General features: G+C 39.6%; 1 long non-coding RNA gene across 2 annotated transcripts in view; it reads right to left on the bottom strand.

Moving 5' to 3' along the window:
- Nucleotides 1-25,529, bottom strand: part of LOC119918481 — a 108,593-nt gene that overhangs the window by 67,267 nt on the left and 15,797 nt on the right. For both annotated transcript variants that reach the window (XR_005447452.1, XR_005447453.1), the window contains exon 2: nt 20,590-20,696. This is a non-coding gene — a long non-coding RNA (uncharacterized LOC119918481). The remainder of the gene's footprint in view (nt 1-20,589; nt 20,697-25,529) is intronic.

Below are 25,529 nucleotides of genomic sequence, written 5' to 3'. Positions count from 1 at the left end.
AGTGAGCCACTGGTTACAATTCGCAACCCTCACCACTAGATGCCACTAAAACTAAAAACACTGAACCTTTAAATTAACAGTTTTCCAGGGGGAGGTTCCCCAGATACCCTGGTTAGGTTTGGTCAACCAATTTAGACTATGATGTCTGGAGAGCGGCAAGTATGGTGATCACCCGTAGTTATTCATCATTGACCATGATTACTTACCATTATTCATTGTATTAATTAAAATTGTGAATTTGGCTGCTGAACCTTTAAAAGTAAATTGCTGGGAGTTGAGGAGTGATGACCCCTGTGGTGGGCAAGGTCACAGAAGGCATACTCACAAAACACACTTCACAGATAACAAATCTCACTCCAAACTACTTATCACTATGATGAGTTCAATGTATTGTTTCTGTTTTTTGGGGGCTGAAGTGTACAGGATGACATTTATTTTGTTGTTTTCATTTTTGTGTGAATCATAGACTGTATAAAAGAAGTGAACAAAGTTATGTGACGTCACCCATTGGTTTGGGGACGGCTGTTTTGAAGTCTCGAGTTTGGCTGTTTGGCCGTCACCATATTGATTGTTTGCAACCAGTGGCACCAGATGTGACCAAATTTGGACGAGATAGGTCGTCATGGTAGTCATGGTAGCAACTTGTCAATCACAAGGTAGTCCCACCCTAAAGCATACCCTTAATCATCTATTTTCCATTATATGGGACCATAATTTACTAAATGAACATCATGCTGTATTGAAGAAGACTTGAAACTAGCAACTGAGACCATAAACTCATTATGAAAGTGTTTACTGAGGTAATAAATAAAGTGAGAATTAGTGTTATTTTGTTATTATTTGTAATGGAACCAGACTTCTCTTTTGCAGTCGCCCCTTGCTGGCTGTCGGAAAGAATGCAGGTTTAAGGGACTTCCGCATTAGCTTTAATCTTCAGACTCAGAGGTTCCGGCTTGGTGTGAATACTATAAAAGAAGAACACTTTTGTTTTTGCCCCCATTCATCATGAGCTGAACTCAAAGATCAAAGACTTTCTGTGTACACAAAAGGCTTATTTCTGTCAAATACTGTTCACAATTCTGTCAAAATCTGTGTTAATGAGCACTTCTCCTTTGCCGAGATAAATAAAGGCATATCAAGATGCTGATCAGACAGCAAGGGTATCGCACAGGTATGCCTTAGGCTGGCCACAATAAAAGGCCTCTCGAAAATGTGCAGTTTCACTATTGGGGGAGTCCACTCCTCTTCAATGGCTGTGCGAAGTTGCTAGATATTGGCAGGGACCTGGATTACACTTATTGTGTAAACTGATAATGGGTAAAAGTAGAGTACCATTCTTACCTGCTCAATCCCCCCCATTTTTGGGAACCTAGAGGTCCTTATGCAAGAGCATCATTATTGTAGTTTCTGGCGTCAGAGGGGCATAATAGCTGTTCTCTAACATGGTCCAAAAATAGTAGGAAGTAATGAGTGACAAATAATACTTCTCAACAAGCACCCCGGAGGTGAACAGCTCCCATGTAATAGCAGTGTGGATACATCAGTTACTCTGTTTTGTTTTTTTTGTTTTTTTTTTTAGAAAAGACTCATATGCCATCTCTCACTAGCAAGACCTGTCGGATTGCAGTAAAACTGCCAATTTCACACTCTGAATTCCACTCTGTCTACATTATCCATGATATATTTTTTTTACATTAGCCTTCCTCTTCTTCTGCTGTCGCCATCTCTGTCCATTTGTGACTTTTTCTGACATCGTCATTCCCTGTGTCTGTCTCCCTTTCCCTCTTCCCTTCATTTTTACTTGAAATCATCATCTACACTGTCCCTCCCTCCTGTATTTTTCAAATCTCCCATCTTCCTCCACTCGTTTACCCCTCCCTACCTGTTTTGTCTCCCAAAGTCATCCTAATTAGTGTTTAAAGCTCCTGCTCCCCCGCGGCGAGGTCGTCTGTGCCCGTAAGCCACCGCTGCCTTGTCTTTGCTGTGCCAACTCTAATGAAAAAGCCCTATCTGCTGCCATCAATGCGTGTGTGTTTGTGTGTGTGTGTGTGTGTGTGTGTGTGTGTGTGTGTGTGTGTGTGTGTGTGTGTGTGTGTGTGTGTGTAAGAGAGAAAAAGAGAGACCACTCACACATCATTAACAGCATTACCTCAATTACACAGTCTGACAATGAGAACTAGCTGAGAGAGATGGGGAGTGATTGAAAGGAGGGAGGGAGGAAGTAGGAACTGACAAGGGAGTGAGGAGAAGGAGAGGGAGAGAGGTCTCACTCAGCAGAAATGAAGGAACTTCGCAGCAATATTTGAAACTGTTTTATTCACCAGTCGAGAAAATGCAAAACAGCTGTAAACAAAACCAATTTCTCAACTGCACTGCATTCAGTCCTCCATTTCTCTTTAAAAAACATATTCATTCATATTCAACACATATCCGGGTTTGATTGAATCCATGTTGACACCTCACTATGACAGAGAGATAGCAGTGCATGGAAGTGGGTATTTCTGTGAGGGGCCCTGATGCAATCATACCAGCCTGATATTTTTTTTCTGTCGTCCTCTATCTCCTTGCATGACAGTGCTTTCCCCCTGCCTCCACTACAAAGGTAACTAGATTTGACTCTTGTCATGATTTTCCGCCCCTCGTTTGTTCCTCCTCCATGGCTGCTTTCTGTTTAAAAATAAATAAATAAAAATGAACTGATGCACGTCTTTTATTTATCACTGAATTTCCTCCGGGAACAAGAGGCAAAACAACAAAGGTCGGATGAAAAAGGAGCAAAAGGGGACATGATGGAGGTGAAGAAGATGCTGGCGGAGGGAGAAATGGTTCAAATCAATATAAAAAATCTACAGGGATTTGAAATGGTGCCCAGGGACAGTTTAGGAGCAGCATATCCACTGCTGATTGTGTGTCTCACCCAAGGGGCGAGGCCAGGCAGGGCTGCTCGACCACAGCGCTCAACAAATCAATAGTCGTGTGTGTGCGCGTGCGCTATATGCCCACAAGCTCAACATCCATTGACAAAGAGGGCCAGGTGAAGTGTTGGCTGAGAAAACTGTGCAAACAAGGGGGTTGTTATTGGAGCTGGGGGTAAATAAATGCTGCAATAAAAAGGTCCTGAGGCTGATGTAAAGTTTAGGGGCTGTTACTGCTTGAGATTTTCTGGTCGTTTGTGCGCGCGTGCACGCGTGCGTGTGTGCATCCGTGTCTTTCCTGGAAGACAACTTTTAATAAAGCAATTAAGCTAAATGTTTCTCAAATATCTAACATGAGACTCAAAGTAACAATCAACTGGGATTGTAAATGAATCACCAATGTATAACTGGGTGATGTGGCTGAAATCATAGTATTTCAAATGCATACAAAGTTAACATTTAATTAGAGTCGAACTCATACTGAATTTTTGAGGCAATCAGCTGATATTAATATTTCTAAATTAACACATAAGATCCCTGTCTCTGCTAGGTAATGGTGACACAATTTCTAAATAACAACTCCTCTTTGTAAGAAAAAAATTGCAGTACAGAAATGCCAACCAGCTGCTATAAAAAAGATAATGGTATTAAGCTAATATCAGCCAATATATCTTCCCACCCAATTTACCGGTTTAGCCCCAACAATAATGTAAATGATGTTCAATGTAGCCTAATGCAACTGCACGATTTTAAGGTGAGTGCCAAGTAGGTGAGAGCCCAAGACAGGTGTGGAGTTGCAGTTCAGGGATTTTAATACCAAGAAAAACAGGATAACAGGCAGTTCCAGAATCCAATACGCCAAGCAGCAGAGGTATAGGCAGGACACTCCATACACAAGACAGAGCATATACACACTACAATGACCGGACAGAGACTGAACAGAAACACCAGTCATATATACACACAGGGACTAACGAGCAGGGCGGGAGCAACACGGGTGACAGGGATCAAGGCTAACGAGGCAGGCAGGCAGAGAGACAGGCAGGCAGACTGATAACTGGGGGGGACAGACATAACCTAGGTTACTGGACACTAAACACAGACATAAACTAAGACACAGAACCAAAATGCAGAATTAAACCTAAGATACATGACAGACAGGACAAAGTGAGCTAACCAGAACCTACAAATGAACAATGAAATAAACAAGGCTAAACAGGGAACACAAGACAAGGAACAAAACTCCACAACAGAAAACATGGACCAACTGTTACACAGACTGGGGTAGGGAACAGAGACAGAACTAACCAGGAAACAGGACAACGCTCAACAAGGAACAGAACAGAAATAAGGAAAATGCCAAAACACCACTAAACACTAGCTGACAGATAATAACTAGATGAACAATAACCCAAACTAAATAACAGATACCAAACTGATCCAAAAGTCAACTCACAGTGGTCTAAACTCAACAGAACAGAAATAAAATGTAGATGCAAACCCCAAATCTTAGAATCAAGAACCAAAACCCAGAAACGGAGAAATTAAAATCAAAACACAGAGAAAGCACAGCCAAAAATAATATAACAAAAGCAAAGGCAAACTTTGACAGTTTTTTAGTCTGTTGTTGTTGTCTGTTGTAACATATTTAGGGATCTGAGTGACTGACTGTAAAACATCTGACTGACAATTTCACTGGTTAACATGTCAAACGTCGCAGGCAGTAAGTCATACATTAATTCCATTATTACGTAACTTGTGTGGTTAAAGCACTCTCTGCTAGACGGCATGTGCACTCAGCCAAAGATTGTTTATGAAGAAGCAACAAGAAGCATCACTCTTTAACACCACAACATCTTCAATATTTGGATGGAGTGGTTTGTGAAAAATAAGGTGATCCAAATTTAATAAGGCTACACGTTATTTCAATATGTCAGATATTTATTTAATCAAAATTTAGGCAGATATAGGTATTGGATTGCACTCAGTATCAACAGATATTCAGTATTAAAGGAATCAGGATCAGGGCCAAAAACACTGTAGTAAACAGTTTTCCACATTCAGTGCAGAATTGAAACTACGGCAGATTTAAAGCATCAAAAGGCATAAAATATAAACTCGATATGTTAAGATGTAGAGATGGCAATTCAGAAAGTTGGGATAATCCAGTATTCTACCAGAAAAAGGGCAGTCGAACATATGCAACATTCAGTTATGTTAAGGTTTTCTTTATAAAGAGAGGTGCTGACTCAACTTTGGTTCTTTTTGATGCCATAATGTGCGACATAGTTGTACTGGATTGGATTATATTGTAAAGTATTCACGTTATGAGACAGAACCCAGGGTCTTATTAATGTTTAATGTTACATTTTTTAGGTGAGCCACAAAAGTGTGCAGTGTGACAAACTTGCTCTGTTGTAACTGCAGCTTGCAAGCCAGGTCAGACATACTTTAAATCGCAGTGATAAGTGTACTACGGTGTTACAGCATCACTCGGAATCTAAACACAGCCCACAGCACAGATTTTGACATGTGTTGGTCTTTAATCAGTCCAAAGTATAGCAGACTTGTTACAGTCACTAGCTGGCCTACAGTATGTGGGTCAATTTTTTCTTTAAAAATTTGCTTCTTCAATTTCTGTTACACTATCAGATGGTATCATAGCAGTGATATTAATTCACGGTTTACTAACATTTAAATAATTTAAATTAAAGCTGTTGAAATAAAAATGTAAATAATGGCATAAAAAACTATAATGCTAACAGACATAAGACAGACATTTTCAAAATCAGATCTAAGGAGATGTAGCAAAAACATTACACATGATAATACAGTATGACTGTAAACAGCACCTAAAAGTGCATTTCACACACACTCCACAGCTTTACAGGCTGAGGCAATACTAGATGCTCTTATGCATATCTATTCTCTCAAAACTATGGCAATTAGCATACTGTACTGCAGGCAACAGCTGGCGCTCCATACTTGAGTGCATTATCTGCAAGCTAGGGAACAAACACGTGTACTCTGTTGTTGTTTTGCGAGTCAGTCATTATTATTGCAATGCTAAAAAGGAATACAAAAATCAAGCAAAACGGCTGAGGGCGCAACAAGAGAAACCATTTGCATGTGCAGTAAATTTCATCAAGATTATTCTATTATTCTGTTATGTGAGTTTAACATAACTCATTGGCTTCACACCATCAACAATGTGACAGAGGTCATTTTGCAAAGAGGGTAATTATACATCATCTTCAAGATATTGTGCATGTCACAGAGTGACAGATGATGTGCTTCAGTCCACCAGCTCCACCCCCACCCCACCTCAGCAGGGCCCTGGGGACTTGAACAACCGCCCATCCCCAGAGGCTATCCCCTCCCCTATCATCGACATAGACTCTCTCCCCATGCAGGAGAGTGATGTCAACAGACTGTTCAGGAGGCAGAACCCCCGCAAAGCAGCTGTGCCAGACTATCTCTCCATTCACGCTGAGGCACTGTACCCATCAGCTGTCTCCCTTGTTCACGGACATCTTTAACACCTCACTGGACACATGCCATGTGCCAGCCCACTTCAAATCCTCCACCATCATCCCTTTGCCCACATTACCAAGGACCACAGGACTTAATGACTAGAGACCATGTCTGACAGGAGGCAGCACTTGATGCTGGGAAAACATGTCTCTGACTCCCGAACCATCAGCACTGGTTCCCCTCAAGGCTGCGTTCTTCCCCTGTGCTCTTCTTCCTGTACACCAACAGCTGCACCTCCAGTCACCAGTCTGTCAAGCTCCTGAAGTTTGCAGATGACACCACCTTGACTGGGCTCATGTCAGGTGAGATTGACCATCTGGTGACCTGGTACAGTTAGAAAAACCTGGAGCTCAACGCTCTTAAGATAGTGAAGAGGGTTGTGGATTTCAGAAAGAGCCCAGCCCAACCTACCCCCATCACCCTGTGTGACTCCACAGTCAACACTGAATATCAGCTCCCTCACCAAGAAGGCCCAGTAGAGGATGTACTTCCTGTGGCAGTTGAAGAAGTTCAGCCTACCAATGTCAATGAGGTGCACTTCTACACCATCATCATTGAGTCCATCCATATCCTTCATCACCATCTGGTATGCTGCTGCTGCTGCCAAGGACAAGAGCAAACTGCAGTGTATAATTCACTTGGTAGAGAAGGCGACGGGCTGCATTCTACCATCCCTTCAGGACCAGTATGCCTCCAGGACTCTTGAGGCGAGCAGGAAAGATTTTGGCTGACCCCTCCCAACCGAGACACAAAAGGCTTCAGACCCTCTCCACTGGCAGTAGGCAGTTGGACCAAAACCTCACACCAAGTGTCCAAGAACAGTTTCCTTCGGTCTGCAGCTGGCCTCATCAACAACGCTCGGGATCCCGACTGACACTGACTTTGATATCATTTATGATTCTTGTTCTGCAGTACTTGCTCTGTCTTTATCTTTATTCTTCCTACTATGTTTATTCTTAAGCACCAAAATACCAAAGCAATTGCCTTATATGTAAAACCTACTTGGCAATATAGCTGATTCTGAATGTTTTGTATGTGTATCTTTTTCAGACAAATATCTGCATATTATTCCAGTCAAAATATGTGCTTTTTAAATACACTGCAATTAAAAATAAAGCTAATAAACAACTTTGACCCATCGCTATAGCCTCATAGTAAGTACCATTGTCACCTGGTGTCCCTTAAATAAAGAAATCTGTCCATTAAAAATACAAGGTGCAGACAACTAAACTGAGGGTTTTTAAATTCTGTTTTTACCATATGGAGGCTGGTGTGACAAAGTGGCACAATCCAACCGATAGAGCTTTAGTTTCTACAAAATGTCAGTGCTTTTCTTCATTCATTTTTAGCACCCAGAAAAACCACATCACTGATCTACCGCTGTCGATCGGTTGGTTTGTTTGTGTAATTGTGTGGCATTGGTGTTTTTAACCATTTAAAGCACCAACATCACACAATAACACAAACAAACCAATCAAGGCAGCGGTAGACCAGCGAGGTATTAAAATTTTTTATTTAAATTTTATGCCTTATTGTGAATTATAAGGTGCAATACAGTATACATTTACTACAAACAGGTATTTTATTTATACACTAGAACTAATGTCAATTATAAAATTTCAACCTTTTTTTTTAACCTCATCTTTTTTTCACCAATTGAACTATCTTACACAGATTTGCCATCCAGTGACTGACATAAATTGCTGTGAGGTAACCATAAAGTGCACCATTTATCTGCTAGTTGGTTATAACAGTGGAAAAGAGGCACTTCCTTGTCTCTTAAATTTCCCCTTTGGTTCATTTAGCTGAGTAGTAAAGAATGGCTTCAGGCAACTTTAGTGAGTCATCTATTTTTTGATGCTTCTCCTCCCTCTTCCACTTAAATATCTTCTCCAATATTGACCTAAAACACTCGCTCTAAGAGAAAACGCCATCTGAATTTAATATACATGTTAAGTTATGTGATACAGTACATCAGTATATATGTTGACCTAATCATTTCTCTGCTAAGGCAATATGACATTTTAACACACACAATCATGAGTTTGAGCAAAGCAGAGATACATTTACTAGTGAAAACACCCGCCATGCACCAGGGGAAGTACACACATTATTGACAACATAATTCTCATCGTCTTTGCTGGTCTCCTGCACCCAAACTGACTGAGTAAAGCTTGGTCTCTCAATCTTTCTTTGTGTCGTAACATTTCCACAGAGAGATGATAAAGTTTTACATAACTTTACATCTCCATTTCTTTGTGATGCTGTACCTCATTCCGTCTTGTTTCTATCAGCTCTGTGAGGCTGTACTAAGGCAGTGTGGTGCTTTAAACTAAATGATAACCAATGACAATGCTAACATATTGATGTTCAGCAGGTATAATCCTTACGATGTTTACCAGGGTCGTTTAATGGTTTACCATTTGCTAATTAGCACTAAATTAAAATTTCAACCTAGTATTGGAACTAGATGAAAAGTCAGAGGATCCCTAAAGTTATTGTAATTAATCCTGAGGGGAACATGAATGTTTGTACCAACTTAAATGCTAGTCCATCCAAGGGTCCTTCAGACATTTCTCTACAAACCACACATGTCAACCTCATGGTGGCGATAGTGGAAAAAAAATCAGAGGATCACAAAAGTCATTAGGAGTCACACTCTGCAGACCACGATTATCTGTATAAAATGTAATGCCAAGCCATTCATTAGATGTGGAGACATGTCATTGCATAAGTAAAATATTTGAACCCACTGTGTGTAAAAGAGGAAACACCATTCATTAAAGGATCATTACAGTCAGTAGGACTCAGCCTCAAGTGACCATGAATGTCTGTACAAAATTTCATGCAATAGATGTTGAGATTTTTCAGTCTAGAACAAAGTTGACCGTGGACCGTGTTACTGCCTGACTGAGATTGTCATCATGCCACTGTCAAAATTTTGATCTGATCTTTCCAGCCGATGTAAACCAACTCTAAGAGAGCTTATCCAATTTGGGCTAGCCAGTACTAATGTTCTGCTTTCCATGCTGCCTTCTGGATCCCTCTAAAATACTTAAGAGTAATGTAGGTGTGTTTAATCTCCTTGGGTTTGGGTATTAATGCCTGACATTACGTCAATGTCGACACTGTATTTTTTAGATGGAGACAATAAAATACAGTCATCCCTTTCTTGTGTTTTATTCAGTGATGCACCTAAGAGATCCATTTCCTTTCACTGTTGCTCAATCGTACGTATCTTGCTCAAGGGCATCCTAAACGTTCCCGAAAATTTTATTAGGCCCTCCATGGGGAAGAAAATCTACAGCTAGATTTTCTATTGATAACAGTTGACGGTGTGTTGTGTAATTGCTGATAATGGTTGCTAATGGACAAATGGCAAAGGCTAGGCCTCGGGGAAAGCACTCTAGATTGTGGGCTGAACAGAGACTGTCACTCACTGTTCACTGTCTGATTCAATATCATAGAGGAAGCACCACACACACACACACACGCCGACATAAACCCTTAACCCTTGCCCCTCCATATACCTCTTTATAATTACATTTTAAACGTCATCTCTGTCAGTAAATGCAGGAAATAACCCGCAACTGCCCTGATAATCACTCACTGTGCAATAACATTAAAAAGGTCACTAAATATGATAAGGGTCTTGATGAAGACGTCACACACACAGTGTGTGTGCTGTCACTCCTCTTGAGGCGATATGTGACAAAGCAACAAGGTCTTGACCTTTTCACTACATACTGATGCTTCAATTATTAGACTATAAAGCCTTAGGGTACACATTTTGAGACAGTTTTTAACCTTGACTCATTCTGTTATTTCAGTTTTTATGTTGATGATCCGGGGTCAATTTAAGATGGACGGTCAAACACAGCTCCCTACAAGGAAAGAGTTAGCATGTAATAACTTGGTGGAGAAGAGATAATTGTGTCAAATCTATTGTCATATATTATTTATTGTGTGAGGTCAAAGCTGTATTCCAAAGCTACTGTGGGTATGCGTCAGTATTGGGGTAAATATAAGTCTCGATAGTATAAGCACATTTTTAGCCACACTAGCAGTATGACTCTGGGGATGGCAATGTCATCAGTTTTATCTAGACTCTTAAATATTTCAACAAATATTTAATGGATTGTTACCTGTAGAATGAATCCTAATAATGAATGAAGTCGACATTGGTTTTGAGTAAAACAACTACTGGTTGGATTGCCCTGAACCTTTGGTACAGACATTTGGGATTCCCAGAGGATGAATCCTAATAAGTTTGGTGATCCCCTGACTTTTCTTCTAGCTTCACCAGGTCAAAGTTTTCACTTATCCTGTGAAATATCCAACCTAGTGGATTGGCACAGAATTTCATACAGAAATTCATTGTCCCCAGATGATGTATCATAAGGACTTTGAAATCCCCTGACCAGCAGGTTGAAAAGGTTTGGTGTAGACTGTCGTAACAAGTACTAGATGGATTGCCATGAAATTTACTAATGACATTCATGTTCCGTAAGTGATGCTTATATTAATAACTTTGGTTATATCCTGACTTTTTATATAGTACCATCATCAAGTTAAAATCACTGTGACAGACAGCAAAGGTCATGGCAAGCAGAGGGTTTGCAGTGGAAATGGCTTTGTTATTTTTTGCAATCTATTATAGGAATGAGGAACCCATATCCATCTTACTATTTGAGAACTATGCCAGTAAGAGTTGATAATGATTCAAGGCCCAGATAGGAATAGGTAATACTAAATTATCTCCTAAAGGCATATTACATAACAATACGTTTTTAATGTTCCATTGTTCCATTGGCTGACACTCAAAGTATAGCTATTACACATGAGTTTCTTTCACTTGAGCCCTTTTGTGTTTCCCTTTGAACTAAATTACCTGCTTTTTGAGAGAAACCCACACAATAAGAGGCACAGAGGGGCATAATGAAAGCAAAAGATAACCGAAGAGCTGGATTCAATAGCACATAATCGTTTGACATATTCTTGATTAAAATACAGTTTTTAACATTGTTATATTATTTGTGTTGCTTTGTGTTCCTTTGAAATTCAAACTGCTTTGACAAATTATGGCGGAGTGAGGGAAATGCTTTGGCAGCCATGCGTAGATAAACACAGTAGGTGGAAATACCTCAGCAGGAGTTTAAAATCTTAACAAAGCAAGAAAAATGTCAGTCTCAAAAATGGCTCAGACTTAGAACAATGTAAGAAGGAAACTTGTGGGATGAGCATGCTGGGAATACAGTCAAGACAACTTGGTGTTTGAAGTGAATTCTTATGAAAGAACTGGTTTATTGGACTTAATATGCAGTGTTTACAGAGTAGAAATGGGAAAACAGGGCTACATCCCCTTGAATAGAGCCAAGAATGGCAAGCACAAAGCCCAAGGATATGGAGGGCTGCTGGGTGGCGTGCATTTCTATGTGTGTGCGTGAGAGAGAGGGGGTGGGGCTTCTGTACTGAGAGTGAAATCCAGTTGGAAAGTTTGACTGTTTGCCTTAGCCTGCCTTACTTGCCAGATGGCCATGGTTTGAGGTCTGGGACTACTGTAGCACAGTCCATAAGGCAGCCGTCTCTCAAACCCATGTAAGAATCCCCGTGTGTGGAGTTGTTTTTTGTCTTCTGCAAATTCTCATTGTCTGTAACAGGCTCTGCTGTCTCAGTGCCTCAATTATAGAATAGATACACAATGATGGCAGGATGTTGGTGGTGGGGTTGGGGAAACCGATTCTTTTAATGAAGTTAATACTTTATTTTTACATCACTGCAGGGTTGCCAGGTGGAGAAATGAAACAAGGTCATTTCGAACTGATGGCCCCTAAGCCCCGGCTCTTTTACCTCAATGCTCCAATCACAGCTGAGCAAGAAATCTCACAATTCTGGACAACCTTCCTGAATTATGTACAGGCATAGTCGCTCGCCTGGCTACATCAAAGTTGAGTAAGATGTTTAAGATGCAGTAGTTAAAGATGTATCTGGTGGAAGTGTATGGCAGAACTCAGTCTCAGATTTACATCAACACCAAAGTTCAAGTTAACACACATTCTACTACTACTACAATGCCATAAGTGAGACAGTACGAGCAATTTATTAAACACCTATTGAACAAGCATAACAGATTTTTAGAAAAGCGAAGACCTCTACCGGCATGTTTTACAGAGACATATGGAGCTCGCTTGGCTAATAACCATTTGCTAGGAATTGTATATACCAGTTGGGCCTAATAAGCAACAAATCTTAAAATTTGACAGATTCTTGCAGACTTTCAGGCTGAGACCAACCAACCACTCCTCCGCTCCTCTGTCTACCAGCGTTAGCTGCTAAGCAATGTATTCTTTTTTTCTTGCACAGTAATTAAAAAGGATATTAAGACCGATATGCAATATTGATAAAGCACAAGACCATTAAGCAGGATCCAGAAGAGTAGTTGCATTCACGAAACAAATATTGCTCATAAAATTTTACACAACCTTTATGCTAAAATTAAAAATTCACTTATTTATTTACATTCTGCATCAGTTGTTGCCAACTTGTATAAAAACAACAGGACAACAGAGGTTGTTACACCGCAAGGAAATAATTGTTAATGACTTCCTGGTTAGTCCTCACTCATTCTCATTTTACCTCTCTTTTGCTTTTCCTCTTTCCCTTTATTCATCTGTGTTTATCTCCATTTTGTATTCTATATTGACCCTATTTATTTATTTTTCATTTTCTACTCTCTGTCCCTGCACATTATTTCCTCCCCCACCTACTACCATCCATCTCTTCTCTTGCCACATCCTCCCATCCTCTCGCTATCTATCCATCCCTTCCTCCCTCCCATGAGGACAGGCTGCTCTGACCTGTATCTGTCTGGCATGGATGAATCCCAGGTTTGGTTTAAATGCCCCAATTATTCTCCTGAATTATGATGCCCTGCTCTGGGCTGTGTTGCTCCGTCTCTGTGGCTCTCTTATGAAAGCTGGCACGGCACAACGGAACCGTTTACAGAGGCCAGATTAAGGGGAACTTTCACATGAGCAGTTATCCCCATGCACAAAGCCATGAAAAGCTGATGGTTGGTGTGGAAAACTGACCACTTGGAAACACTTTGACCTGCTCTGATCTATCCTCCTGCCTTCTACAGCACATCTCTCTTGTTTTTGTGGATGTCAAAGTCAGTATTAACCGTTCCAATTAGGCACATGATCTGGACCACATCCAAGAGGTTTTAGGGTGGGTTCACGGCAACCTTTTTTAGTCCGATTAAACTGTACACTGGAGCAGAGGTGAAAGTAACAAATTACAATTACTCACCTTATTGTAATTGAGTAGCTTTTTTGTGTACTTGTAATTTTTGAAGTAGTTTTTTTAAATCTGTAATTTTACTTTTACTTAAGTATGTTTTCTTTAAAGTATTGTACTTTGCTACATTTTCAATCACATCCGTTACTCAGTAAAAAATAAGTGCAAGGAAAAACTCGGGACCACTTTGGCTTCAAGTGCAAGAAAACAGCAGCTTTATCATGACAAAATGATGTATTAAGTTACTGCTAATGCAAATTTAACATTTCCAGCTGCTGCAGCTTCACATTAAAAGCATTTAACTTGCAAAACACAAGATGACTTTTATTTTGAAGTAGTCACAGGAAATGCAATCTGTTTGTAAGTGAGATCTGAGCTGACAGCTGTCGTGTATGGGGCTGTACAAGACAACCATAATTTTCATCAGTTTCCAGACAGCGGACCAGTTTGAAATATTGCAGTGAGTAATGCAACAGTCAGCAGCAGACACAGTGAGCTGTTAGATAAAGAGCTGCAGGCGACAGGCTGCACACCTCCACCTTCTTAGCCAGGTAACCAACTCCTTTCACTTGTTCACAGACTCATGTTGTGTGCAGCATAAAGTCAGATCATGACTGCTCACTGAATTGTGGAAAATACCAATAACTGCCCTACAATACTTTGTTTAGCTGCCCCAGACTTCTGTGCCCTTTGGCATTAAAAGGCATCTCCTGTTACCACCAGTAACTACAGGTGTGTCACGCACAATAACGGGCAGCTGCATAATAGAGCCAAAACCAGTTGATTAATAAATCAATCCAATCAGAGGTACATTTACAATTACAGAATTTAACCATCATTCCTCAGTGAAATCCTTGGCTGCGGTCTGAGAGCATTTTCTAGTTAAGCAGGCCTGTGTATTATAGCCTATGTAGATTTATCATTATGAATTTAGTCCAACCATGTGTTTAAGGAGTTTGTTCAAATAGCCAAAAAAACACGGTGCATGAGATGTTGGTTGGCATTAGGAACTTGCTCGTAACTAGTTATTTATTATACTAACGCTTATGATATCCCATTAAAATGATCACCTGTTTGAATGTAAAATGGGATTTGACTTCATATACAGTCCAGTGTTAACTGTTGTCTTAGTCCAGTGCGGCCTGCCAGAGTCTAATCTGTTCCGCCACAGTTTCCTAATGAAGCGAAAACATTCTCAAACTTCTCATTATAACATAAAATGTAATTGTTTTTCGCCATTGATTTGGCAAAGTATTTGTCAAACAAAGTAAAAGTATACATATGAATAAGATATTAAATCAATGTAAATAAGTTATTTTAGGAGGTAAAAAAAGTAACTAAGTAACTTTTACTTACATTTTAAATCAGCTAGTTTTTACTTTAACTTGAGTAGATCTTTATACTGGTAATTTTACTTGTACTTAAGTAAAAGTTCAAAGTAATCATACTTTTACTTAAGTAGAATATTTTTGTACTCTTTCCACCTCTGCCCTGAAGCATTCATCTCTTTGGTGCAGTTCATTTGGTTTAGTGTGAACACCGGACTCAAACTCTGGTGCGGCCCAATCAACCGCTCTCTGATACACCTCGAAAAGTTGGTCTTGGACAGCTGTCAAGTGAACTCTGGAGCGGTTCATTTCTGGTGTGTGCACCACTCAAACCAATCACAGGAAGCTAGTACATTTTTATTATTACTGTTTTATTATATGTATTATTGTTCTTTATAATATTTCATATTTATCAGAATACATTTTATGACCAAGTAGGTTTTCACCAGAAACTCCTCCAACCTTAACAACAACCTAAGTCGTATTAACCAATCTCCAAATTCAAACCTTTTCCCGACCAGACCTTCATTTCTGAAATTACGTGACTTACGTCACATGAAATAAAAGTGAAGACTGCAGTGACACAAAGGAGGTGAACTCCAGCTGCTAGGTTCACATGCATATACAATCACTGACTTAGGTTTAGGCACACACTGCTGTGAAGGTTAGGATGAGGGTAAGGGGCTACGGGGGGCCTTTAAGACTTATATAGTTAGCCAACGCTTGTGACTTATGACTATCTTTGTCATGTGTTTGTGTTGTAGGGCCACTAAAGGTCACTGCCACAATAAAAGTAAACATGAGCAGTAATTTTGTGTGGCTAAAACAAAGTATGTGGTTGTTTTTCTGTGGAGGACAGACTCGTTTTCACTGTTTCAGTCTGCTGATATGCGCTCCAGAACAACACCAACATGAACCTGATGGTGCTCCATGAGTTACGATATCCAGGTAGAAATCTGGGAGGTGTTTGTTGTTGTTGACTGTACGGCCAATAACCAATTGCCATATACACCACATGGCTTTTGTTAACCATTTGAGTTTTTGCCTTTGTGACCTCAGACCAACTAGACCAAAGGGAAAATTTAAACACTGTATCATCCATGCATTGGTTTGATTCAGGAACCAGAACTTTAGCTGTGAACCCACTCTAAATGGAAAGGAAATGCAAGTTTTGTCTTTTTGATATAGCTTTTGCAGGTTCTTGTCTTTCAGAAGTTTAATATGCATTGCTTGGTTCAACTTGCATGAATTTATTTTAACTTAGTAAAATTGTGTAAAAAGTTGGAAATGTTTGACTGTGCTGTAATCACTTTAAATTTAGACATTATAACAAATTAAGGCTTTAAATTGAAGAAGAATTAATACTCCAAAATTATTCATCAATTATAAAGACTGTCCACAGACATCAGAATCAGTTTTATTGCCAGGTATGTATACACATACGAGGAATTTGATTCAGGATTGTATATTGCTCACGATGGGGAGAGAGAAGGGCTGAACAATATTTTTTTCAATTATGACTTATTGACCAATATCTCAACCAGCTGTCGCAAGTGATAGTCAAAGTCAATTGGCTTGAATGAAAAATATCGCTAGCAAATTTACTCCGCTCTAGTTAATTAATGTTAATTCTGCTAGCTAGCAAAAGACCACAAAACTTTTTGCATGTGAATGAGCTCCCTCTCTCTGCAGCCTGCATCTGTACTATTTACGGTTGGCTTTGGTGAAGAAGAAACATGTGTGTACTTTTGATGTTTGAAAAAGTAAGTGGACAGCCTCTTTTTGTTGTTCAAAGAAACAGTCTGTCTCTACATAAACAATCCAGATTATTGCCTTGCGTCAGTTTCAAGACAGCAGGTAAACAGAGCTGCCAGAATCTCTCAGTTTACTTTAAAGCTCTGAATCAGGAGCTGTAGGATCTGTCCTGTCATCGATAGCTTTTGCTCAAGCAGCTACAGTGCAGAGCTGTCAACAGTACTTTTAGGAACCGTCAGTCCAATATCAAAACATTATCAGACATGACTTACCATCCATTTGTTATTATTACCATATATGAAAAATTGTGCAGCTGTTACTAATGCATAAAACACTACTTTGGAATATCAAAATCACGCGTGCAGGAATGTATTTTCAGTAGGGGGACTGACCTGCATATGTTCACATGCAAATTAATGTTTAGAAGAAACAGCTGTACTACATTTGCGATCGTTAAATCTGAAAATATGATCGGGGGATATTTATACTGCTATAACTATAAAAAAAAAGACTTAAAAATATACAGCCCTACAGTCACACGTATGGGCTGGTTAAAACTTTGTGGTGGTTTTATTACACATTGTTAATTATGGGTGATGTTTCAGACGACGTCCGTCCACAGCCTGCCCACGAAACTGTTTCAACAAAGTAAAGAAAACACTGGATTTACTGGAAACTTTGCATCTGGGGATGTACAGATAGCAGCCTTACTCTAATCACAGGATGCTGTGTCCCTTTCCCCATACAGCCTTTGTTTTTGTTGGTTTTGGACTAATTAAAGTCTAGAAATATGCTTTGTTATTTTCTCTGAGCTGAAGTGAAGGCACATGGTCATGTCAGGATACTTGGGTAGTAAACCATCTATGTTTACCCTGTTAATCCCCCCCCCCCCCCCCCCCCTTTACACACACACACACACACACACACACACTCACTCTACTGTAATATCCTATTAAAAGTGGACCAATTTGAACTATTTTAATTGTAATTCAATTTTAAGTGTACTGTATGTAAATGTATTGTTTGGTAAAATTGCACTTAGTTATTTTCTTTCAGATTGTTTAGCCATGAGAGAGCAAGAGGAAATGAAATGCGACAAACGTCAAAGAAAATTTCTTCGAGAAAGAAGCGGTGCAGAGGCAAAGATGTGATGAATCAATTCTTTATAAGTGGCCACGGAGAGAAAGATCACAGTTCTCTCTCGACCTGAGCATTGTCTCTCCTTAAATACAAACGAGTACAAACATAATAGCAAATGGTAAACTGCAAAACAAATGGCAAATTACATCTGAGATGACAAAAGGAAGCGCAAATGTATATAGCATCAAAGATGTCCCCTTATCCCTATTGTCTCATCCATTGGTGTGTGTTAAACTCTTACCTACACATTTGCAAATGTTTATTGTAGACCAGGACCCTTTATTAGTAATCGCTGTTTACCCATAATTACTGTGACCAAGACTTATTCCCCAGAGTTATAATATAATGAGTCCTAAGAACAACGTAAAATTTATTTCTCACGTCACCAGCGACTATGCTACAGGGTCCCTTGTGAACACACAACACATATTAGTACAGTCTACTTTATTCCATTCTATACATTTAGCAGTGGCCCTTAATTCTCAGTAAGTCCTGTGCCTAAAGGAACATTCAATATTTAATGGGAAATATTTGGTCTCGAACAGAAAGCAAGGCAGGTGACACACTCCACACTGAAGGTGACTTGATATAGTACCCCAGGTGGTGTACTCATACTGCTCTCCCCGTTGCAAAGTAGAGAAGACACGCAGCTCACACTTGGATGAGCCCAATATAGCTTAACCCTCCCCATCTCTTCAAAGCAACTGTGTAATCCAGCCTCCATGGTTATATTCCTCAATTTTATCACCAGTGTAATCCTACATTAGGACTGAACCCACTAAACCTCGGGTGACATATGTTCCACACTCTGAAAGGTAGTCTAATCATCCAGCTCTTTTTCTTCACCCTATAATTGATCATATCGCATGTGGCCTTGATTAAACACCCACTCGCACTTCAGAATTAATCATGCATTGCATGAACTTAGCATTAATCACGGTATAACCCCAGCTCCATCTCCATTCCTCAGTCGGACTGTAATGGGATATTCATCTCTTCAACAATTAATAACATCGGCATGGGGGCTCCTAAACACTAGTCCCATTCTCTCTGTTCCCACAGTGTTATTTTAAGCTGGTCGCGGGCAATGATTGAGGGGTCGCAACGAGAGCTTAAAAGGGATTTATTAGCGTAGATGCCGGAGGTGAAGAGAGGAAAGATGAAGTGAAAAAGCAGTGGGGTGACTGTGTGAGATTGGAAGAAAAAGAAAGAAATAAAGAGCGGACAGAGCAAGAAAGAGAGAGGACCTAAAGGTGATAGAGTCATTGGCATGTTTTCACACGTGTGCCCGCTGGAGAGGCATCAATCATCTTTATCTCTTTTAGACTTTTTATATCTCTGTGTTTTTCCCTCTGTAATAACCCCCTGCCACCTACCAGGTGATTCATCTGAAACACTCCGAGGCAGAGCTCCTCTGGGTTTCATGGAATACTCGCCACTACGATCCATAACAGAACATAACGACACACACGCACAAAGGAATAAGGGAGCTGGAAAATAGATTATATGCTCTTCACAAAGATTCACTTGACCGTAACAAAATGAGAGTAGCCTATCATAACACTGGTGCTGCTGCAGAGCATAAAAAGCACCAAAGAGATGATTGACGAATATAGCAGCTGCTATCTAGAACTCATTCTTCAGAATTGAGGTCACATGCATCTGATGAAGTAATGATATATCATTCTATAACTTTTAAACTTCTTGTTTTCAGACACCTACACGTAATGATGAAACACACTCATCCTGTGGCCAGAAAAACCCCCGCAGGTTTACACAACAGGGGCCACACAGTGACCATAACTGGCCAGAAATCACTACTCTTGAAATTTGTTCAAGACTCCTCTTGAGAACGAAATTTAAGTAACTTTTTAAAGTACATCAAATTACACGTATTCGCAGAGTGTTACATAAGAAGACTGATGACAGTCATGCCTGTATGGTAAATATGAAGCTACTGCACAGCCAGCAGCCTATTAGTTTAGCTTAGCATAAAGACTGGAAACAGTTGTGGTTTTATGTTCTGGACTATGAGCTGACAAGAAATAGTTCAGCATATAACCCCCCTGTAAATCCACAACTTGCTGTTTTTACATTTTAGTTTTTGTATTGATTAAAATACAAGATATAACCTGATTGTTGTTATTGACAGTTATTGACAGTCAGGCTAGCTCCCCCTGCTTCCTGTCTTCATGCTAAGCTAAGCTAAGCTAGCCAGCTGCTAGCTGTATATTTAGCTTCTTATTCAAACACAAGAGTGGTATTGCTATTCTTATCAAACTCTCTTCTGTACTTTCAAAATGAGTTAGGGCCACACTATTTCATTCAGTTAAAGTGTAACTGTTGAATATGGTCTTTCTCAAACGAATGTAAAGTTTCATTTGTAAGCAATAACATAATCCTTTCTTAATTCAATAAAAGTGTTGTGCTGCTGCATTGTACATGGTCAACAAGTGTCTAATATTAGCTAATGTTACCTAGATGTGTATGCGATGTAACTGAAGCTTTTCACTAACTAGGACTATTTGTAGTACTGTTACTCTACATTTTAGCATTTCACAAATAAAAATTTCTATGATCTTGTAACAAGAATGAAAAAAGAAGTTTACACACTGTACCTTGACAGAAGACATGTTAGGTGCTGCTTTCCTGTTGCAACTGCAGGTGTCAGGGGTTCTTCATCCTCTTTCTCCAGTGTTAAGGTGTCTCAGCTGTGCAGGTTGATCTAATAAAATATTAACAGGCAGTTGTGAATTAAAACATTGCAATTTGAAAGCAAATACAATAAAACATCAATAATTCGATAAGAATAAAACACACATATTTACTCCCACCATAAAGTTTACCATCAGTCAGAACATGATCAGTGTAGTTTCGTTTCAATGTCCTTCAGCCATTTTGCTTAGTGTATCTGGAGACAGCAGGGGTCACATTCCTGTTTAAAATGTGTTTCACAAGCAGAGGAACTTATATTCCTGTGCGTTTCTCATCCAGACAAAATTTAAAACAAAGGCCACTCCAAATGCAATTATGTCAGTCTTACAAATTTCACTCACTCAGCTTTAAAATTGTTGTCTTTCTAAAGGACAGTTTGATCAAATTTAATCAAGAACAGTGAGAGTAGGACAACGTTGTTTCACCTTATTTTGATGCTAACATCTATAGTCAGAAATGTGAATACATTTAATAATATCAGCTAACAAGCACCATGACATCCACCCCTTGCTTTTGGGGCTACCTCTCACGCGCTCCCAGCTGTGAATGCATTCTCTTGGCATGTCTGTTGGGGCACCTGATGCCAAAAAACAGGATGTTTCTTGGCGGGTACAGACAATGTGATTGGGCATCAAAGGATGCCAGGTTCTTTGAAGCTTCTTGGCAGTGGTCATCAACTCCAGATGTGCTGCACAGCGCCCCAAGTGGAAATGTTGTGAAACCACGGGGACAGATGTTTTTCCTCCTGCTGCCGTGTAAGGGTACAAATCCAAGACAATTGACTACACATTGATTTTTTTTGTTTTTTTAATGTAGTGTTACGACCCCCTGTTGGTCTAGGGGTGTGGGGGCCATAAACATATAGGCACAACTGGTAGATCTTAACAAGGTAATTTTATTGGTAACAGAAGAGATGTAGACAGGTAACAAAAAAAACAAAAGGAGGGTGGACGAGGGTGCTGCGAAAATAACAAACCAAGTTCAAATAAAAAGGTCCTCAAAAGGAGGCCTGTACCTATCTATCGTTTTAAGCAGAGTTGATTCTTGCTACAAAAGAACACAAAGAGCACAGCACCCACTTCACCTGGTGAAAACTAACACAATAGTAAACAAAACAATAAGTGAATTTCTCCACTGCACCCAATGTGGAGCTAACATACAAAGGTATGCAAATGTTTCCCTAAACACAATGTACAGCTAATAAGCAAGGAAGGTGGATAGTTCCACTAAACACAAAGTACAACTAACAGACAGGCTATGCAGTCAATACCAGCGGCACACAAGTCAACAGGCGGTGACAAGCTGCCTGGAGCAACAGGTGGACTCTCCTTATGAGCCGGAGGTAATTAACATGGTGACGAGCCATTGGTTGAGTGGAAAACAGAGGGAACCAATGGGCGGTACAGATGTCAGCACCCCAGAAACCAGGAAGTAGGCGGGTCTTCATTCCCCAGGGACACAGCCTACTTGGTAGAGGTGAGACAGGGAAAAGGGGAAACACAAAGGTGACAGCGACAGCCGTGACAGTAGGCCTACGTATTATTATTTTATTGAAGACAATGATTAGGAATCTGCTGAACTGAATTACAAACAATTCTGTGCTACTGTCTTTTATTGATCCCTATAACTCATAAGAGGAAAAGAGCGCTCTTAGAACATTGGATTCAGCATTTTGGAGGGTTCAGGAAGGTGAATACAAGCTACATTTGTATTAAACTCACTCAGGCTGTTCACTTGTGTCTCTTTGTATTATGTGCTTCACTCCCTTCAGCACAGCATAGATTGTGAGCCTTGAATTGTCCCAATTGTTGATGACACATGTACACAACTACTCAACTAATCAAGGCTGAACTTTAATAGAGGTAGAAATATTTTTTTAAACAATGACAGACTTGGCAAGATATGGTGCAAAACTGAATTAGTGGACACATAAGATGCATGAAATGCGAGAAACTGAGCAATTGTACACGGTAAACTGAACAGATCTACCTTGTCTGCCCACCGGGTGGGAAACATGATAAAGACATCTTTCTGGTCTTGTAGTTGAAATTACTAAGCATTTCTTTTAAAGTTTTTGCCAGTCAACACCCCTTCACACTGCCATTTTCTGCCTTCATTTTTATACATAAAGAAAAACAACTTCCTTCTTTAAAAGTTGGCCAAACTAAATAATAGATGACATTTGATTAAACACATAATTCAGCAGTATCATAATTTGTTATATTGTGGTTTCATGTGGCTCACATCGACTGCTTTTATGTCATGTCATCTGCTTACTCTGTCTGCTTAATAGTCTGATGCTGCTTGGAAGAAATTTCATGTCCAAAAGGACTTAATATGTCACATATGAGTTAACATGGACAATACAAAGATAACTTATATAGAGAGCATTGTTCATGATTCACTAAGCCTTTTGTTCGTCAGCGCTTTCCACATCTCCATGGAGAGAGAAAAGCACCTGTGTCAAAAGGTATGATAAACCCACAAGTGCCTTCAGTATCCTGTATTGACTGTTTGGTTGTGCGCAAGACAGAGTTCCCATTGCTCCTCGCTGTGTCAATGGCACTCAGAAAAGCAGCCTACAGTGATAGCACTCTGCACTCCTTTTCATGCTCGCTGCTATGCCACAGGGGGAAAAGACAATCGGTTCCCACAGCATTGAATTCAGCTGTGAATTAAGCGACATGAGGTATTCCAGTTCAACTAGCTACATCATGCCTGAAAATATCAGTGCATCAGTCAGCCTTTTCTGTGCCATAAATCGACACTGCTTTTGATTGTAAATCCAAGCAGTCACACCTGTGCTTTATCTGTAAAATAAAATGTATCAAGGCTGAATTCTTAACTTTGATACAATATTATTCTGTCTTCCTACATTGGTAATATCCCACTAGACACTAGAGCATTACAGCAATTATAAAAGAGATGTAGGAAGTAGAAGAGTGGAAGTCATGCAACAGGAGAAGGTTGTAGAGGTCTTAGCAAAAAAGTTACATTGGCTTATAAGGCACTAATGTCACGAGGGGACCTTCTCTTCTATATCACAAATTATGATCTAACAGTTTTCCTGCTAATTAAACAGCAGCGTACATTACTGATTTAAGATTTTAAACACTTCATCTGTGTCTCAAGGATTAATTTATATTTTTAAAGTATCTGTAACCTCCCTGCAAGGTTTTGTAGTAGCACTAGCTAATGTATTTTTCTGGCACATGCATGTATCTTTCACATACATGCATTTTCACTAGGAGTGTATCTCTCCCTCTCAAGAAATTCAGTCTCTACACAGCCCATGATCCGATACAGTACACTGCAACTCAAAGCCAGTTCTATATGCTTCACTTTAGCCCCACAATTAGTATCTGATATTATTTTTCAATAAAAAATAAAATCAGCTATTTCCTCAAATTTTTAAATACTGAATCAGGAATCCTTGAGACCGAGAATCTTGATTAGTCTGTGTCATCCTTCTGAATGTGTTTTTTTCATTAACAATGAATGGGCATGTTCCTTTAAATAAAAAAGTACATTGCTACAGTAACCTGGAGGAATTACTCATTACATCCTTAGCATTAGCAGCTAACTTCTGTGGAATACTCTGTCCAAGACTGCAATGTTTAAGGATTTTTATTACATTCCACCTCAACACGATCTGTACTCATTAATACTATTTATCATTACAATCCTGTCATATAGCACACTAAAATACAGTAGATTTCCCATACTTATTTTTACATTTAATTTTAGATTATATACTTCTTTATATTCTATTTACCAACTTCCTGTTATCATTTCTATTCCTTTATATTTTGATGTGCAATGTGAGGAACTGTGACTCGAGTTCATTCATTTATTATTATTATGTAAGGATTTCTGATTGACTGTTCCTCTCTGTAACTTTGCTGTCAGCGCACATGTTGCCTGAATTCTTAAAAAAAATTCCAAGATGTAATCCTGTGTCTCCGTAATAACTGTGCTTTTATTTTACAATATATTCTATATTCCAAGTATATTCCTGTTAAAAGTGTGATCCTTCTGATGTGTGTGATTTGGGGCAACCAGCTGACCACCATATAAAACCACACCTTACCATTAGCTTGTAGGTAATATAAGCTAGTATATCATAGGAGGAAAATTTATGTAGCCACATCTCCAACTGTTGTATGGGTTATTCTTTACGTTCTTAGGTTTCACACAATCTAATCTAACATGGAAACTGCCCAGTATAACCACAGACTTCTTGTTGGTGACCCCCAAGCAGTTCTACTGAAGCAGTCTCTGGGTTAAGTGCTATGTTCAAGGGTAAGGTAATTTTTGGTTATCAAGTCACACAATTACAGTAATCTTTTATTCCCTCTAACCCTCAAATTACTGTCCCCGATCAGTTTTGGCCATTCCTGGTGTCAGGTCTGCCAGCTCTCAGTAAGTAGGTCTGATAATGTCTGCTGCAGATAACAACGGAGGGATTCCCTGAGCTTGTGTCTCTCATGCCGTCCTAGTCCATTAGCCAGCCATACTGCCTGTGTGGCTGACAAATGACTGAATTAGATCTGAGTGTCATCCGAAGGGGGGAAAATATATTTTCTGTTTCCTTCTAGATCCTTGACACATGCTCTCTTCCTCTGTTGTATGTGAGTTGCACTCTCTCCCTGTGATGTTTCTCTGTCTGTGAAGTCTATTTCTTTCTTACATCTTTCCCTCTCTTGCTATTTCTCATCCAAGCATTTCCTCATTTCATGACACCAGACCACTGCACTTTTCTTCTCTATTTGTGGGTGCTACTCCAGTTATTCTTGTTCTAATTTAGTGCAGACTTGTTTTTAGTGTGATGTTGAGCTCATGA

The sequence above is a fragment of the Micropterus salmoides genome, unplaced genomic scaffold (genome assembly GCF_014851395.1).
Source record: "Micropterus salmoides isolate LMB-PRFRI ecotype aquatic unplaced genomic scaffold, ASM1485139v1 Ms_hic_scaffold_23, whole genome shotgun sequence".
In the NCBI taxonomy this organism is placed as follows: Eukaryota; Metazoa; Chordata; class Actinopteri; order Centrarchiformes; family Centrarchidae; genus Micropterus; species Micropterus salmoides.
The sequence above is the reverse complement of the archived record's forward strand: the minus strand, read 5'-3'. Positions and strand labels throughout refer to the sequence as shown.